Consider the following 18301-nt stretch of genomic DNA (forward strand, 5'->3'; position numbering starts at 1 on the left):
TGGTCCTGACTCACGGGTTTTTCTTTGCTTAATTAAACTCTATCAAATTTAATTTGTCTAAAGTCTTTAACATTTGCCACTTAATTAGGTGAAAAAAAATAAAAAACTACAGATAGACCACAAAACATTTACTCCTCAACCATAGCTTGGAAAAAAAGCCATTTTTTTTGGACTTGATTTGTATTACTACAATGACTTGTATCATTGCGTATGTCCAAGAAACCACTCCTATTAGTGAAAATAGGTGTTCATTGTCTAGATTTTGAGAAGTGGTACAAAAAGAAAGAAGATGAACAAAAAAAAAAGAAAATGAAACTTATATAAACTTCATTTTCAAAATGTTTAGGAATGGAGTCTAAATGACCCCAACTTAGAGGTAAGAAAACTAAAGTTTAAAATGTTAATTCCCTTATGCTAGGTCACACAGTAGGAAACTTTTGAAGTGAGAATGTCACTTCCTGCCTAGAAATCCAAAGCTGTCCATTTTTTCTGATACTTCACATCCTTCCTTGGCTGTATTAACTATCCTCCCTTCTCCACGAGTTTGAAAACATAATGCTAAGCAAGAAAGAATGGGTGAAAACTGGTAATAGTGTTTTTTCTTGTATCTTAGTTCTATGATTAAAGTCTTGGGGAAGGAAGAATCTAGCTCTTAGAATGAAGTGATCAGTTCATCCACACTGTTTTCCAGAGCTGACCTACAAAATGTGCTTCCTTGTACTTTCCCAATCTCCATACGCTTTGGTTTGAGGTTTCTGCAAGGAGAAACAATATAATACAGGACACATATTTTATAAAATTATTTATAATAGTCACCAGAAGAATCATATACAAGAGAGTGCAGAAAATCTGGCCACACACTAAAGACCAAAGAATCCAGCTGAGGGCCTGGATCCCACGATAATGTCCTGCATGAGTTCAGCTAAAGACCTAGAGCTCATAACAATACCTTCCATGGCCTAGAGCCCATGACAGCATCTCATGCAGGCCTGTTTCATAGATCTGCGCTGGGAAGGCCTAAAGGTCAGTGGTGAGATCTAGAAAGTTTGCACCAGCGGGATGAAGGATCTGTGCCTGCAGGCTGAGGGATCTGCACTGGAACCAGGAAGCGACACTCAAAATAAGAACCAGAGCTCCCTCAAGAAGTACCACAGCCATCCTTAGCAACAGTGAGGTCCTGGAATCTTCTAATGATCAGGACACTGAAGTTCCCTTCAGGAAAGCCAACATGTCAAGCTTCTCCCAGAGGCTGAGCAGTGCACCATCTTTCCCTCCAGAGCCAGGAAGCAATGCTCAAAGTGAAGACCAGAGCTCCCCGAAAGTGACCTGAAGCTATTCTCAGCAACAACAAGGTCCTGAGCTTCTTGGATGATGATAACAACCAATTTCATCAGAAAGCCAGCACGACAAGCTCCTCCAGGAGAACCAACGGCTCCTGACAGCTTCTAACAGCACCCAACAACTTCTCTCAGGTCCTAACAGGCTCTTTGTCTCTTCTTGTTCTGACTCCTATGCTGCTGGCAACAATCCTCAGGTGGGCCTCCCACACCCAGCACTGTGCTGGTTAAGTTCACCCGGGTGTTACAAGCTGACCACCAGTTGTCAATCCACCACACCCACCAAATCTGCAAAACTCACACACATTGATTTGCACTGGCTTGCTTTCAAAGCCTACAGCAGCACTTGAAAACTTCTCTTTCCCAATCCATGAAATTCAGTTCTTGCTTATTATCAGTAAGTAGCATTTCTCTGTGGGCCACTCCCCCAAGTGGTTTGGAAGTCTGTGGAATATGAATTATTCTAGAAGTTTCCCCAGCAACCTTCCAAAGCACCATGCTGGATAGAGTATATGTTTTCAGTCAATGTTGTTATCAGAAAGTATACTGGAAACTAAGTTCTCAGTGGAAAATAAAACCATATGTATTGTCATATTTTGGCTGCCTACATCTTTATGAGATGGCTGTACAGGTCTATAGTATATGCCATATTTCCATACATATTGTTTTATTTCATACTGCATTAAATTAATTATCTGACTTAGCTGTGATAATGACCAGGAAGTGTTTACTTTTCCATTCACTTGCTAATGAATGAACCAATTACACTTGTCCTTCTGGCCTCTGTATCATTAAAAGAGTTGGACTTCACACATCTTACTGTTTAATAACTTATTTTAGCTTTGTTGGAGCCTTTAAAAGGCAAAGTACATTTTCTTTGGCACCAAGTGTCATAGCGGTTTCCTTGCCCAAGGCTTTGTGTTTTATTAATTAAGTTGCTTCCAGGTCTTCACATAGAAATGGAAGTTGTCTCTTACTGTTTTGTTTTTTTTACTTCCTTTTTTTTTTCTTTTCTTTTCTACTTGAGGCTGAATCGTGGATCTATTGCTATTTGTACAAATTTAAGCCTTTTAATTAGTGCACACAGCACGATCATTGAGGTTCACTGTTGGGAAAATCGAGGATAGACCTTAAATTTTTATTTAATCTGGTGGAGAGGTGTTATGGGTTTTGTATACCCTAACAAAATTATATGTGTAAAGTTATAAATAGTGTAGAAAAATAGTTTACTCAATACTTGGGTTTTCTAGCTCAATTTATCTTCCTTAAAATTGAAAATGTCACTATCAGTTACAATATATGCATTACTTTAAAGGGCGGAAAGTATAGTTTTGATCACTGTTTCATATTTCTGTCATGTTTATTAGCTACCTTTTATGTGGCTCCATGTAAATTTATATTTATTGAGTAATTAGGGGTCGACGTGGCACAGTCATGCAGTAGCTCCATGTGGCTGCAGGTGTTGCGTTATCTAGTGGATTTAAACGTGGAGCAAAGGCAGCAGAACCCAGTGGTTGGGGACTCACTCAGACTCTGTGGCAGAAGAGGCCTTGGGTCCCACGGCCACTTGACCGTGTATCATCAATGTGCAGTCTTTTGGAGTTCATTGGTACCTCCCTACCTCTGTTTCCTGTGTGCGCATGAATAAGAACAGCTCCTTGCTGGCGGATTTGTTGGAAGTTGCAGATGTGTGCAGAGGTGAAATGAGTCCTGGGGGAGCAGCTTAACGTAAATGCCCAAGTTCACCACCTGGGTGAGGTAGAGAGCTACAGGGCGGAGTGCCAAGTGTGGGGTCCGCAGCCTGCCTGTGCCAACGTCTGCCGCTCTCCTTGGGCATGCCGTGTGACTAGGCCTTATTCTCTTCATCTGTTAAAGGAGACAGTGTCACCCTGGAGGACTCTTGTGCATAAATGAGATGATTATGTAGAGCATCTACAGGATTGTGAGGCATTTAGCAAAACTTGAAAATGGTGAATTGGTGAGTGTGTATGTGGAGAAATAGTCACCAAATGAATGACATGATGCATTTTCCAAGTGGAAATCAGAGGTGGCTTTTGAGAGGCTTTTTAGAATCGGAAGCCTTTGGTGGGGGTGACGGGATGGAGGATTGGGAATTTGCCACCTGTCAGTGGGTGTCTAAGCCGAGGGGTAAAGAAGAGAAGCTTCTGGAAAGTCTTAAACTCATGCAGCTTTTCATTCCTGGACATGAAATCTATCGGGCTAAGTTTTTCTTCAGGGGTAAATTCGTTCTAGGACCACCTGGCTATACACAGTGCCTCTGTCCTCTACCTGTAACACATTCTGAAAGGGTGTTAGTGCTCAATGAAAGGCTTATTATGAAACCTCAAATTTTCAAGGTCTGAATTTGAGCGGTTTCATTTATGGGCTCCAAACTCGTGATGACTGTGTGTGAGCATTTCCTGTGACGTGAGGGTGAAGTCAGGTAAAAGGCCTTTTAAAGTAAAAATTAACATGCTATTGACAGGGAAAACAAAAAGAAAGCCATTGATTCTCTAAAGAATTGCAGTGTGCCTGTCCAGGTTAAACAAGGTTAAAGGACTTCACAAATCCTCGTGAAAATTACTCAAATTGCCTGTGAGTAGTAACTCATACCCCAGCCTAGAGGGTAACACAGATAATTAGACACGAGCATACGCAATCCCCCTAAGAAGCTTTAGAGGGAAATGTCAGTTAACTAACTCCCAAAAAGTACAGTAGTCTAAAGTTCCTAACTGTCCTTATCATCTGGGAAATTCCAGGCAAAAAATATAATAATATGTTATAATACTTTTAAAATTAAATTTTATTTTTTTCCAAGCTCTGCAGAGTAATAGTTCAAAGGCAAGTGATTTTACGGGGTTTTAGATTTCCTCTTCTCCGTTTCCCTACCCTCCTTTTTCTACCCACTCCATAAATACGCAGACTCCTATCCTGTCTTCGCAATCTTCTGCTCTTCTAAGGGAATCATGTTAAGTGTTTGGAAGGACAGCCTGATGATTTACCAAAGGGAAGGAAAACCATGGATCCTGCCGCCTCTTAGGCTAAGCTACCTGTCAACCAGCCTATTTACACCCTCTCTTCGGACACCTCTCCCAGGAAGCTGGCAGATTGACATGGGGGTGGCCTTACCACCACGAGGTCTCCACGCCAAGCTTAGGCAGTTGCCCTCTGCAGTCAGCTTAAATAATTATTCGTTGTCTGTCAGTTTCCCAGATTCAGCATTGTGTTACTGTCGGCCTGTTGGCTCTTTGATAATTTTCACTGTGTGTGTGTGTGTGTGTGTGGTGAGAGGGTATTTCAGGAGTGGCTTCATTAATGCAACTGGTAACAGCGTACTCAATAATTCTCTCTAAAGACAAAACCTGTAATTCCTTTGAACAAAAACTGTTAATCGGGGCTGGGGATTTAGCTCAGCGGCAAAAGTGCCTGCCTGGCAAGCGCAAGGTTGTGAGTTCGGTTCCTGGTACCGGAGAAAAACCAAAAAAAAACTGTTAATCATGCCAAATTTCCCCCATCCAGTGTAGTTATCATACACTGCCATCTTTTCCCCTTATATTAGCATTTTAATTTTATAAAAATTGGGCTTCACTGCATGTATTCTGACCATATCCATCCCACTGTAACACTTCCTTCCACCTTTATTTTACTGTAATTTTAGTTTTTTGGTTTTTTTGTCTGCTTTTAACCTTGCAAGTGATAGGTAATATTGTAAAGTGATTTAAAATATGGACTTTGGAATCAAAGAGAGCAGAGGTGGATGCTGTACCTCAGATGACTAATTCTCTGATGTTAGGAATGTTATTGAAACTCTCTGAGCACCATTTTATCATTGGAAGGGTGGAACCTTTCCTCAGAAGGTTGTTCAGAGGATGGTCTGGGACTCCATATGAATAAAGCTTCTATCTTTATGGACTCAGTGTGACCCGTCATTTTTTCTTATTATTAATTCTTATTATTATACTTCACTTTCTCCCTTTCCTTTTCCAGTACTAATCCATAAGCATACATGAGCAACTGGATTGTGAGCTTTTGGAACTCAAGGTCTGTTTGTACCACCACCCTAGAGATTAGCACAGGCTAGAAATAGAAATATTCATTAAATTAATTCATTTACTTAATAACGTCAAGAATAGAAGGAGTGGGTGAGGAGAGGACTAGAAATGTCAAGCAGAACTTTCAATGAATTATGTTGGCACAGTTAGGAATGAGTACACGTTAGTTATGACTATTTGACAATTACTAAAATAAGTTAGGCATAGTGGTGCATGCCTGTGTTTCAAGAGACTGAAGCAGGAGGATTTGCCATGAGTTTGAAGCCAACCTGGGCTACATAGTGAGTTCGAGGCCAGCCTGAACTACATAGTGAGCCTTGTCTCAAAAAAGAAATGACTGAGATAGTAATTTTAGATTACATTTCCTTAAAGAATCTTCTGCGGTGTTAGTGGAGTATACCATCTGCAGCAGAAAAAGAAATCTATAGTTAATTACGTTTTTTCCAAAGAATTTCCCAGAATCAGCTGGCAATTAAGTGAGATTGTATTATGTACAAGATACTAGTAGTTCTGAACAAAAGTATGAAGAATCATTTCTCGATGTCTCAAAAGTTATTTAAGCTGTGATTGTTGTGAGCCCCCAAGGACAGAGCACTGCCCTTTGCATTTCTCTTATTGTGGTAAAATATGAAGAACGGAGCATTTACCATTTTATGCATTTGTCAGTGGATGGCTCTGTTGTATTTTGTACATTCACCTTGTTCTCCAACTGTGGCCACCGCCCTCGCCTGAACTTTTTTTTACCTTCTCCAACTGACACTGCATACACTAAACTAACTTCTCATGATACTCTCACAGCCAACTTCTCAATTTTGTATAGTTATTTTTAAATTCACAGTAAAAAATGTAGATATTAACTGCTTTCTCAGTAACCCACCATAGTAGCTTCCCACAAAAATATCTAAGTGAGGGAAATTTGCATTCTCAATTGGAACTGGTTAAAATACTTTTCATTTAGCTGCCAAAAAAAAAACCCTGCACTTATCTTTCTTTCTGATAGTATCCTAAGTCATCTTCCCTTAAACACTTTTTGAAACCAAGTGTTAAAAATCTGCGAAGAGTAAAATTAAAAATAAACTGGAGTTTCAGGATGAATATGATATTCTAAGCCCATTTGAATTTCTCCCTCTGCTAATATATTTCAGAATAAACTCAACTAAAATAAGATGGACTATTTCTCTACCAGGCACAGAACCAGAAAGCGTTGCTGTCCATGTGGAGCAGGGGCAGCCTGGAGGAGATGCAGGCCTCTGAGCATGCGCTGGCAGTTGTTTACACAGACTCATTAGTGGCAGCTCCTCGGTGGAACCTGACCAGCTTGGTGAGGAAATTGGAGTCGCCAGTGCAGCTCGGAACCTGATGGTGACCTCGATTTTCTGTGACACTGCTATGGGGAGGGGAGCAAAAGCCTCCTCTGAGAGAGATGAGTCTGACTGCAAGAAGCAGGTTTTGGGGTGCAGGTTCCTGCCTAGTGCCACTATAAGCCACAGCTGCTATGATGTATAAGAAGGATTGGCTTCCCTGGTGGATGGAACTTCTTGCTGATAGCTGTAACCATGTCCTCTCTGCTACCTCTCCCTCAGGAGCACAGGCTCTCTAAATTGCTAATGAAGCCAGGCTTAGTGGTGCATGCCTGTAATCTCAGCACTCGGGAGGCTGAGGCAGGAGGATCCTTGCAAGTTCAAGACCAGCCTGGACTACAAAATGAACTCAAGGTCAGCCTGAGCTGCATAGTGAGAGCCTGTCTCAAAAAGAAAAAAAAAAAAAAAAAAAAAAAGAAAAGGAAAAATGCTAATGAAGATAATAGAACAGTACCACTCCCCCGAGACAGAAATGAACAGAAGCCACCCCTACTTTTCCACACTTGCCTGAGCTCCCAATACAGTACTGACCTCACCTTTCTCTCACTTACTCATTCATTCACTCTTTAATTCATGTGTATCTACTTACTCAGTCACTGTCTTGGTGGCTTGTGTGTACCAAGAAGATATTTTGGGAGTGAGGAACCCAGCATTCTGGAAGTAGAATTTTCTAGCTCCTAAAAGCCAGTGGGAAGACATAAACTATAAGCAAACACATAAATGAGATCATTTTCCTTAGCGGTAAGTGCCGTGAAGAAAAAACTTATCATACCACCTAAAATATGCTCCAAAAATACCTTATGACTGAATTTAAACAATGAGGTAAGAACTATATACTGAAAGCTATTACATGTTTCTGAAAGAAATCAAAGAAGATACAAATAAAATAACGCAATGTAAAAGTAAACTTACATTTATGGATTGGAAGAATTAATATTATTACAGTATCCATGCCGCTCAAAGCAATCTACAGATTAAAATGCAGTCCCTACAAAAATCCCAGTGTAATTTTTCATAGACATAGCAAAAACCCTAAAATCTATCTGAAACCACAAAAACTGCAGCTGAGTACCTACGGCAATCATGAGCAAAGGAATGAAATTGGAGGCTGTCCTAACCCTGAAACTAATCTCATGACTCGTCTTCAAACTGAGTTACAAAGCAATTAAAGCAGGATGGTACAGGCATAAAAGCAAACACATCCACTGATGGAATAGAGGACAGAACTCAGAACTGAACCCATATGTATCTAGTCAGTTTTCAGCAAAAGTGTCAAGGATACATAACAGGAAAAGGAGTTACTTCAATAAGTGGTAGTGGGAAAGCTGAATATCTACATGTAGAAGAATGAAATTGTACCAGTCTCTTGGCATATAAAAGTACACTCAAAATGTATTAAAGACTTAAATGTATGACTTGAAACTTAAAAACTACCAGAAGAAAGAATGGAATAAAATCTCCAGGGTGTTGGTTTGTGCTTCCCAGAAGCACAAGCAACAAACTTAAAAAAAATAAATAAACAAATGGGTTTGCATCAAACTAAAACACTTCTGCACAGCCAGTAAAATAGATAACAGAGTGAATGAATGACCCACACACTGAGGGACAAAACAGATGCAAATGAAATATATGATTAGGGGTTGCTAAATAAGGATCTCAAGCAACTCAGTAGCAAGAAAACAATCTAATTAACAAGTAGGCAAAGGATTGGGAGAAAGAGTTCTCAAAGACAGACACAAAAGGGCTGGGGATTTAGCTCAGCGGCAAAGCACCTGGCAAGTGCAAGGTCGTGAGTTCAGTTCTCGGTACCGGAGGAAAAAAAAAAATCAAATAACAAAAAAAAAAAAGAAAAAAAAGACAGACACAAGATGTAAGTGCTCACCTTCACCAATCGTTAGGGAGATGTAAACTGAACTCACGATATCATCTCGGCCTGTTTGAGTGGCTTCTTTTAGAATGGCAGGAGACAAGTGTTGGTGAAGATGTGAGAAGAGAATCCTTGTACACTGTTGGTGAGATGCAAATTGAAATATCCATTATGGAAGAGTGAAGAGTCCTTACACAATAAAAGTGGAATCACTGCATGATCTGGCAAACCCACTCCTGGGTGCATAGCCAGAGACTTGAATCATGAGTTGAAAACACGTGCGCACTCCTATGTGCCCTCTAGCGTATTTACAACAGCCAGGTTGTGTTTAAGTGTCCATCAGGTGGTGGCTGAGTGAGTGGGCTGCCTAAAAGTGGAATATATTCAGCCTTGCAGAATGGAATCTTGTCATTTGCAGCTACCTGGAGAACATTACGCCAGGTGAAGTAAGCCAGGTACTGAGAGATCAATCTGTGGTCGTCACACTTTTCTGTGGAATTTTGAATGTAGTTACCGGAGGCTGGCAGGAGGACAAAGTGAACGGATGGTGTTCAAAGGGCACCATGGAAGGAATTCCTGTTTTTATAGATATATTGCACAGCATGGTGAAAAGAGTTCATGATAATGAATTACACACTTCAAAATTGCTAAGAGTAAGTGTCAGATATTCTCATCACAACAGGTAAGATTTAAATGGTAGTTATGTTAATTAGCCTTATTTAGTTGTTGCACATTATATTCAGAAATCTTAATGCACCCTATAAATCTATACTATTATACTTTTGTGAGTTTCCAATAAAAATAAATAACAGTTTTTTAAAAAATTAAAGGAGATGATCAAGAGTGACATAAGAATCTTTGGGTTCAATTCTCAATGAAGGAGTCACTTTGATCTGACTGAATGACTAGAAGTCCTAACTCTGAGGGTATGAGAGATATCTTTCTTGAAAGAATAGCAGAGGGGCTGGGGATTTAGCTCAGCGGCACAGCGCCTGCGTGACAAGCGCAAGGTCGAGTTCGATTCCCAGTACCGGAAAAAAAAAACAAAGAAAAAAGAAAAAGGAAAGACCCACAGAAAAACTTGGATGTGCAGGAATCGGTAGCGAGCTTTTACACCATGATAAATATGTCACACAGAGTGATGGCCAAGGGAAACACATTTTCACACAAGACAGAGAGTGTGTAACATCTACACGGGGCACCATGAAAAGCACATTCCCGGATCCACCCCTAAGCACAGTCAGAAGGGGGAGGACAGTTTAAGACCAGAAAGAGTTGTGACCCAATTAGGGCTCAGAATCACATCAAACCATATTATTGTCCCTAATGTGGATGTAAAGTTTCATAGAACAATGAAAAGTAATTTTGGTAAAATAAATGAAGATTAAAATTTGTAAAATCAGAAGGGACAAAGGGACACATATTTGTATGTGTTGGGTGTAGGTGCGGGTGTTTGGAGGTAGGGTGGGAATGCAGTAAGGAAAAATTTGGGGAAATGCAGTAAGGAAAAATTTGCTTGATGTCTTTTATTGCATGCAGTGCTAGAGATTCAAATATTTTAAAATGCATAGATAATTCATAATGGAATATAATTGGGATGCATAATTTATAAGTGGTTGCAAAATATTTAAATGCTATCACTTCAGTAAAATGAGGCACAAATCCTACAATCATAAAAGAATAACTAAGAACATTTGATAAGATAAAAGTATAAGGCCAAATATTGTTACTTTTGTACATTAAATCCCTCTGTAAAAAGACAAGCCTTCTTGAAAGAACAAAAAATGGTATTTATAGCCTTCAAACAGACAGAAACACTATTTGCAAATAAGGTATGGGCAAAGCTTTATCACAGAAATGAAAAACCAAAACATGCTATTACAAGTGGGAGTCTTTTCCTTTGAATGTTCTAAATAGATTTTACTAGTACATAGGGAAGCTATTGATTATTTAAAATTATATATTTATTGATTTCTTACTAGTTTTCTGATTTTCTAGTTAAATTTATCCTAAGTAATTTTTACATCATTGTATAGGTTTTTTGCAAAAATAATTAGCATATAAATTTTAATATATGATACAGTAGAAAATGGATGGGTTAAATAAGTTACAGCTTTAGAAATACTTCGTAGCTCTCAAGAGTGCATATCTGATATTGTCCTAAGGTAGTTTTTTTGTGAAATCTTTCCAGGGAAGAATACAGAACAGATGTGCTTGAACTTTTCATTCTTACATGTGGTGAATAAGCACACCTTTAATATGGATAATTACATTTTTGAAAGGAAGACACATTTCTACATAGTGACAGTGTGACATGGTGAACTTTTTATTTTCCTAGATGCTAAATACAGATTAGTATTTTGGGGGGCTGGGGATTTAGCTCAGCGGCACAGCTCCTGCCTGGAAAGCACAAGGTCGTGAGTTCAATTCCCGGAACAAAAAAAAAAAAAAAACAAAAAAGGAAACCAGATTAGTATTTTTGACTCAACTAAGTAACGTAATATGTGGAGTCGAGGAAACTCTTCTGAGTTTCAGTAAATCATTATCCCGAGTGCTGAGTTTTGTTCTAAATTAATAAATTTTTGACTAACAAGTTCAAATATATAGAAATTCTTTCTTTCCAGAGCTCCAAAATATTTTAGAGGTAGATCTGTTCAATGTTCTTTCCAAGTGAATTTATGTTAACATCACACTGAGTAGAACTATATTACTAGAAATATATGAATAAAGTATATTCCAGGTGCCCATAAATTTCAGTGCATAGAAGAATTTACTGAATAGCTTATTAAAGCATAAATTGCTGAGCCCAGGCCGAGGTTTGGACTCAGCAGATCTGGGCTGGGGTCCAAGAATTTGCTTTTCTAACAAGTTCCCAGGTGGAGCTGAGGCTCCTGGTCCGGGAAATCGCTTTGCTGCAGAAACTCTCCCATGTTCTCCCTCAAAGGAGACTCTTGGCTGTAACTTCTGAGGCTGCTGTGGCAGTATCTGTGCATGCCCTTCCTCATAAAGCTAAGGACCATACTAAAATGTGAATGTAACCGGGGAAATCGATTTCCAACGATGGATAGAGCAGATTTGTTAAAATGCCAGCACTTTTAAATTTCTAAATTTAAATATAGAAATTTAAATGTTTCATGTAAAGTTATGTTAATTTTCCCATGTATAAATTGTGCACCAACAATTTCTTGTCCATAGCATGGAGCTTTTCAGGCATTGTTGGGCACCAGTCCCCTTTCCCCAGGTCAGGACACTGGGCGGTAGAAAGAGAGATGAGACGGTCTTCCAGGTCATCTAATGAGGACCCTCACCTGCCAGATGTCAGTTGCTTATCTTGATGCCAAATCGTTTTTAATTTCCATGCGCACCAGTTTCTCTCTTTGTAAAAGCAGGATACTGTCCAAGTGCGGTTGTGGAGATTCATGCTGTGCTGTGTGTAGTGCCTACTGTGTAACAGATATTCGGACACTGCAATTAGACCGAGTATCAGATACAGGACAGCGACAGATAGAGTGCTCTGCCGTGTGGAAATGAACACAAAGACCCACTCCACACCCAGCTTAGATGGAGTACCCATGCTGCTGAGCTTGGACAGGGCCATTACCAAAAGACTACACCAAGTGACACGCTGCCTTGGGAGCGCTCTAAGTGTTGGAAAATGTTGGGAGTTTAAATCTGTCCAACGTCTGCGTAGAAAGTGGCTGCTTTATCAGGCACATGGGAACTGCTTGGTCAGGTGCCACGTATTCTGCCACTGAGCACACAGGTGATGGAGAAGGTGGGAAAATACAGCTTTCTGTGGTGAGTGCCCGGCTCTGGAAAATGATTCCTAGTGCGTACCTATTGTGATTGTCAGTGTCTAGATTTGAGGAATTACATTGGAACACAGAACGTGTCACCCAACAGAGAATATAGACATCACAGAGCTACTAATCAAAGGAGCCAAGTGAAAGTGGTTTTAACTACAGAGCTGAAGAGGGAAAGAAGCCGGAACTCAACTCTAAGATGATTCAAGATTGAAGGAAGATGAACTAATCGAAATATAAATTTCAGCAAGTGAACAAATTATACTTGTGACACTGTAATTCAGTTTGTGTAAGCATGGGGTCCGTTTGTTTGGTTCACTTGTCTCTCACTGGGAAGATGTTTCTGAGGCTGCTCTTTCTTTTAGTCATCGTGGATGGGTTAGTTGTCGCCCCTGCGTGAGTGTGTTATGTGCATATACCGGCGTTGGGGTGTGAGTGCTATAACATGCCCATCTTCAGGGATTTACAGTTCTTAGGAAAGTAGAGGAAGGTAATGGCTGATAAAGTCTAACAAGGTCAAGATCCAGGGAGACTGGGTCATCATGTACTGCTCTCTGCATAAAAGCTGGCTTGAATGTTGTGTAGAAGAGTCCACATTATGAAATGAACACCAGTTTTTATTCTTTTTCCTTATTAACCTTGAGCTTGTTTTAGCCCTGTAATTCTTTCCTCATTCTTAAAATTGTGTAATACAGTGAAGATGGATGACTGATGCATAGTAAGCACGCAATAAATACTGACTCTACTGATTCATTACTTTAAGTTTTCATACCCTTATATCCCATTAATAAGAGCTTTTCTTAATAATCACAGCAAATGGCCTCTCAGAAAACGACAAGATTATAACTAATATTTAGTGAGTGTACATTTTTATTTTATACACTCTGTCAAACACTTCATTTACCTTTCTTTTATTTTACATCCAGTGCTAAGAGAGAGGTATTACCTTTATGCTCACTTTATGGATAGTTAGAGAGAAGAGCAAGGTGTGTGTAATTTGAGTAAATCTGCCTGGCTGGTGAGAGGTAGGCCAGCTGAAGGGTGAGTAGCATATTTAGGATCATAGGTCCTGGGCCTCCACTTTTAAATTTGTTTGTTTAGTTATTCTGTCCCATTCCTACATACAGCTAGAAAAATCAGTCTCCTGTTAATACACTACTTATTCTACTCATTCATTGTCTCAGTAATCATTCTTGAAATCTCTACTGAATGGTTGGCATTATCTTCTGGGGGAATAATGGATGATCCCTGGTCTGGAAAAAAGATCCAAAGCAACTCAAGAAATGTTTATTAAAATTCACCTGAGGATCTGGCACTGAAATGCCGTTTGTCTGCTGGGAAAGCACAAAGGAGTGTGTTGAGTGCAGGACTACAGCAAGCACGGATTCCCTTGGAACCACAGGGGCAGAAAGAGTAAATAAATGAGTGGTTTAACACTTGAGCTGGCTGGAGGCCATACATCCTGACCTGGAGCTCTTTGTGTTGAGGACCTCCTCCCAGACTCAGACCCTTTGGAATTGGGAGGCTGTGTCAGAAGCATAGGTGCTAACCGTTAGGGAACACATTTTGGGAAAGGGACCATGACATCAAATATTGGTCATTTCTGGGAACAGTGTACACTTTGGCCTGATTAGGGAAAAAAATGTATGTTTTCAGAAGAATGAGAAAGTGAGGTGGGGAAAGTTATTTAGAATCAACTGATAAGAGGCTTTGAATATCAGGGCAAAGTGGATTCTTCATTTATAAGTAGATAACTAGGGGCTGGGTTTTTAGCTCAGCAGCACAGCACCTGCCTGGCAAGTGTGAGGTCATGAGTTCAATTCCCAGTACCAGAAAAAAACAAAAACGTATAAGTAGATAACTAAAAGAAAGAATAAAATAATAAATGCAAGATACCCCAACTTCCTGCTCCATAGATACCCTGGGGATTTATAGCATGCTAATTGACTGTAGTTTGAGACAGGAGAAAATAAGGTGAGGACAAAGAATCCTAAGTGCATCAATTTAAAAGAAATATAGTGCACGTTTATATCTGGGAATCTGAACAAGTAATTTGAATACAACAGTATGCAATGTAACAACGTTTTGAATTCCTGTCATCTTGTTTAGTGAAATTATGTATCATTTCTAATTTTTAAATTATTAAAATAATAAAAAAAAGAAATACGCCTTTTGAACAAACCTGTGTGGTGATCTGACCTTGAAGTTGGACAGTTCATTCCTTGGTCTCCCCCACCATAATAAAAACATAACTTTAGTCTGCAGTGTCCTGGGAGTGGAGGAAAGTCTCTTAAACTTGGATTAAATTAAGAAAATGAAATAGGAATGTGTTATTTTCAAGCGATGTGTCTTGTTCTTAAAAGCTTGAGTTCCCCTTGGCAGGAGAACCGGGTGGAGGAGGGGAAGCAGTGTAGGGGAGGAAAAGGCGCAGGAGGGTTGGGCTGCAGAAATCTCCTGAAACCCCACTGCACATCGTAGTTGTTAGTGGTTCAGTGCTATCGGGCTTTTTCTGAGCTGAAGCTTTGTTGTCATAAAGACACTGATTCAATATTCAGGGAAACCGATATGAACATAACCTCTTCAACAAATGCCAAATTGTCGTGTCCGCATCTGAATGAAAATGAGACTCAGTGGTGACACATCGTCTGGAGCACTTGGAATCCTGTGATCTCACTGCTTTGTCTGTGCACACCGAAACCTTCAGGGTGACACTCTCCTTTTCTGTGATTCCTTACTGTTGGGGAATGTCGTTCAATCTGATTTTGCAAAAGGCAGTGCTCTTATTTTGATCACTGTAACTCGGACCTCTGTTAATATCTTGGCGTTTGTCACATCAGGTAGATTTTGTTTGTCCCTTCTCTGAGAAATGAGAGACGTTATTCTAAAGGAGCCTAGGTTAACCATGTATTTTATGGGTCCCAGACGTATCTCAGAGAGGTTGTAGCAGGTAAGTTTTTCTGTATTGCAGAGTGGTGCGCACGGAATCATCACGTCCTTCATGAGGGGAAGCTGACCCCACCTCTGCTTCCTTGTTCCTGACCTCTTGCTGCATGTGGAGATGCGGACGTTTCTGAGGTTCCTTCCAGACCCTAGAAGCATGATTACATTTGTCCATAAACAGCACCTTGAACTGCCATGGGTCCCCTTGCTTTTTTCTTCTGGTCTTTTCAGGACTGTGTGTAGCACAATCACAGCTTTATCTAACTGGGCAAGTGGGCTGGGGTGTAGCTCAGTGGTGGAGTGCTTGTTCCCATGTATACATTCTGTGTTTGATCCCTGGCACGACAAAAATGAATGAAAGGGCAAGAAATGATCACATTCTCCAGAGCTTCCCTTTATACAGGAATACATAAGTGGGTCGTCTGTGCTTATTCAAGCTATTGACCTTCCCTGGGAAGGCTGGGACCGGGATCAGCTTCCCAACAGAGAGGCAAGATCGCCCTTGAAATTCTACCTGGCCTAATTTTTAACCTAGAAGAAATATATTATTTTAAAAGATTTAGGGGGAAAATGTATCCTAAAGATACAAGCAAAGAGCATTATTTATACTTTTCTTCTACCTTTTTAAAGAATAAATTCTTAAAATGAATTACAGTATGGGTAAAGATAAATCATGGAAGGTAATGCTGTAACACGCTATCTAATGGGGTAGAAAATACTCATACAATATTGCAACACTTAAAAGCCATGCCAAAATATAGCTTCATGTTCTGATATATATTTGCATCAATATCAAAAAGGAAATGTTTGTAGCAGTGAAAATCACTGAACATTTTGTTATTATTTTGGTTCTTTGCTATTTCTATTTTCCAGAAATACCACATTTTCCTTATATAATTAAACAGTGAAAAAGATGAATTTTTCCCATAAACAGTCTCAATTTCTAAGTATTCTGGACCATTTTAATAATTACTAACACTGCATAATTAGGTTAATTCCATAATACTTATGCTGTTATACCTTGAACTTGGAGTGCATTAGCAGCCGAAAACAAACTGAAAATATCTATTTGTAGTTTATAGCAAAAGCTATCCAGCAGAATTACCAAGCCTCTATTAAATCAGATTTTGCATATGAGATTCTGACAAATGTATTTCAAACAGGGCCCCCAACCATTTCAATATGTAGCCCAAATTTGGGAGCTACTATTTTCAACAAAGCTTTAACAAAGTATGTTTCATTTCTGCTAATTTTATTTTTACATGAGCTAAACTTTTGTGCTTTTCTAGTCTTCCTTTAAGCTAAATGCTTCTTACTTTGTCTCATGTCTATAATTATTGATGCTAATTGAATTTCTGAGTAAATAGAGGGTTGGTACCTTACTAGATTATATGCTTCCTTAGCCAAGTGATAAACCCGATATAAACTTGTAGTAAGACTTACAGTGTTAGATGGCATCATATATCTCATGACAGCTAGAACTGCCCTACTTTATTGTAATAACTGACAGTTATTGGTGGCATTAAATATGATTGTATGTACATATCTATGTATGTATGTATGTATGAAATAACCCAAATTTTTCAATATATCTCATACTGGATAACAAGTACAATTTAGAAAGTTAATTTCCCGTAGGTCACTGGGCCAAGTGGTTGTAGAAAGTTCTAGAGATAGTGTGCTTAAGTAAATACATAATCAAGTGCCTACTAAGTAGTCTGTTCTGATTAAAAACAAAAACATCACTATACACATAACAGCAAGCGAGACAAGTGAGAGCCTCTCAGGGTCACCGGTCCTCTAGATAAAGCCAGTTAAATGCCAGTGGCTCTGTACTGGATTGTACAGAGACCTTCCACTCCCTCTCAAATGTCTGATGTCCCTAGACATCTGCTCGGTCTGAATTTCAGCTTCTGTTTGTGTGATCCGCTGGATGGAGCTGTGCACAGTGTGGCCTGGAGATCAGCTCCAGCGCCCTCCTGCTCAGTGTGGCCCCTCCTGCTAGATTCCTTGAGTTTTCAATATCCAGCATCTGGGCTCACAGGAAATACTTGTGTTAAAAAGGAAGCCTAGGTCCCAGTGTCTGCCTATTCCTCTTCTTGGTATGCTTTTGATTTTTAAAAATATGGACAGAATTCAACTGTTTTTCAGTTTCTATTGTCATGTTTATTTTCCTCTTAGTAACAGAAAGAAAAGGCGTCAGAACATCCTGACCACCCCCGCGAGAGCACCTTGGCTCATGGGCTGTAAAGAGGAGACTGAAAGAGTTCATAGAGAGCCCACGTGTGTCTTTGTGACCCTAAAAATCCAGGAGATCATTGATTGATAGCTCAAGTATATGTCCTTCTCTTTGTCTTTCTTCTCTTTGATTTTAATTTATAGTTTACATCCTCACCTCGGGAATCTCAAAGTATTCTGGCTCCATTTTCAGTGACTTAGAAGAGATGATTCAAGACAAAGTGAACCTCATGCCTAGGGGTGCCTCCAAACCCCAAGGGGAGGTGGCCTGCGCTACCCTGTGGTTCCCAGCCTGTCTTTCCTTCACGCTATGATGGATTTGCCTCTAGTCTCTCCCTTCCCAAGGAAGAAGGTTTTCCAGGTTAGCTGAAAGAAGATCAAACCTTTATACAATATTCATTGCTCGATTTTATGCCCATATTCTTTAAATTGAGCCCATTGTGAGTAATTTTTAATAACTGAAGTGTTGCTCCTAACACGCTGTCTCTACCTTGAGTCTGCAAAGTGTGTGCACAATGCCTAACGTGTAAGTACTAGCTGATGAAAAACTGTTTTCTACAAGATTGGGGATCCACACCATTCACTGGTCCCATGACAAGAACAGAGAGAGTGGGTACCTAACAGTGATCTGAACCACTGTGTTTGAAAAGCCTGGCTTTGTGGGGGAATTAAATGGAACGCTTTACCAGGTATAGTAGCTTTT

General features: G+C 39.7%; 1 pseudogene; it reads right to left on the bottom strand.

Moving 5' to 3' along the window:
* LOC102014727 overlaps positions 1–18301 on the bottom strand; it is a 52271-nt pseudogene that overhangs the window by 1432 nt on the left and 32538 nt on the right.

Source organism: Chinchilla lanigera, unplaced genomic scaffold, assembly GCF_000276665.1.
Source record: "Chinchilla lanigera isolate Chin_1 unplaced genomic scaffold, ChiLan1.0 scaffold00001, whole genome shotgun sequence".
In the NCBI taxonomy this organism is placed as follows: domain Eukaryota; kingdom Metazoa; phylum Chordata; class Mammalia; order Rodentia; family Chinchillidae; genus Chinchilla; species Chinchilla lanigera.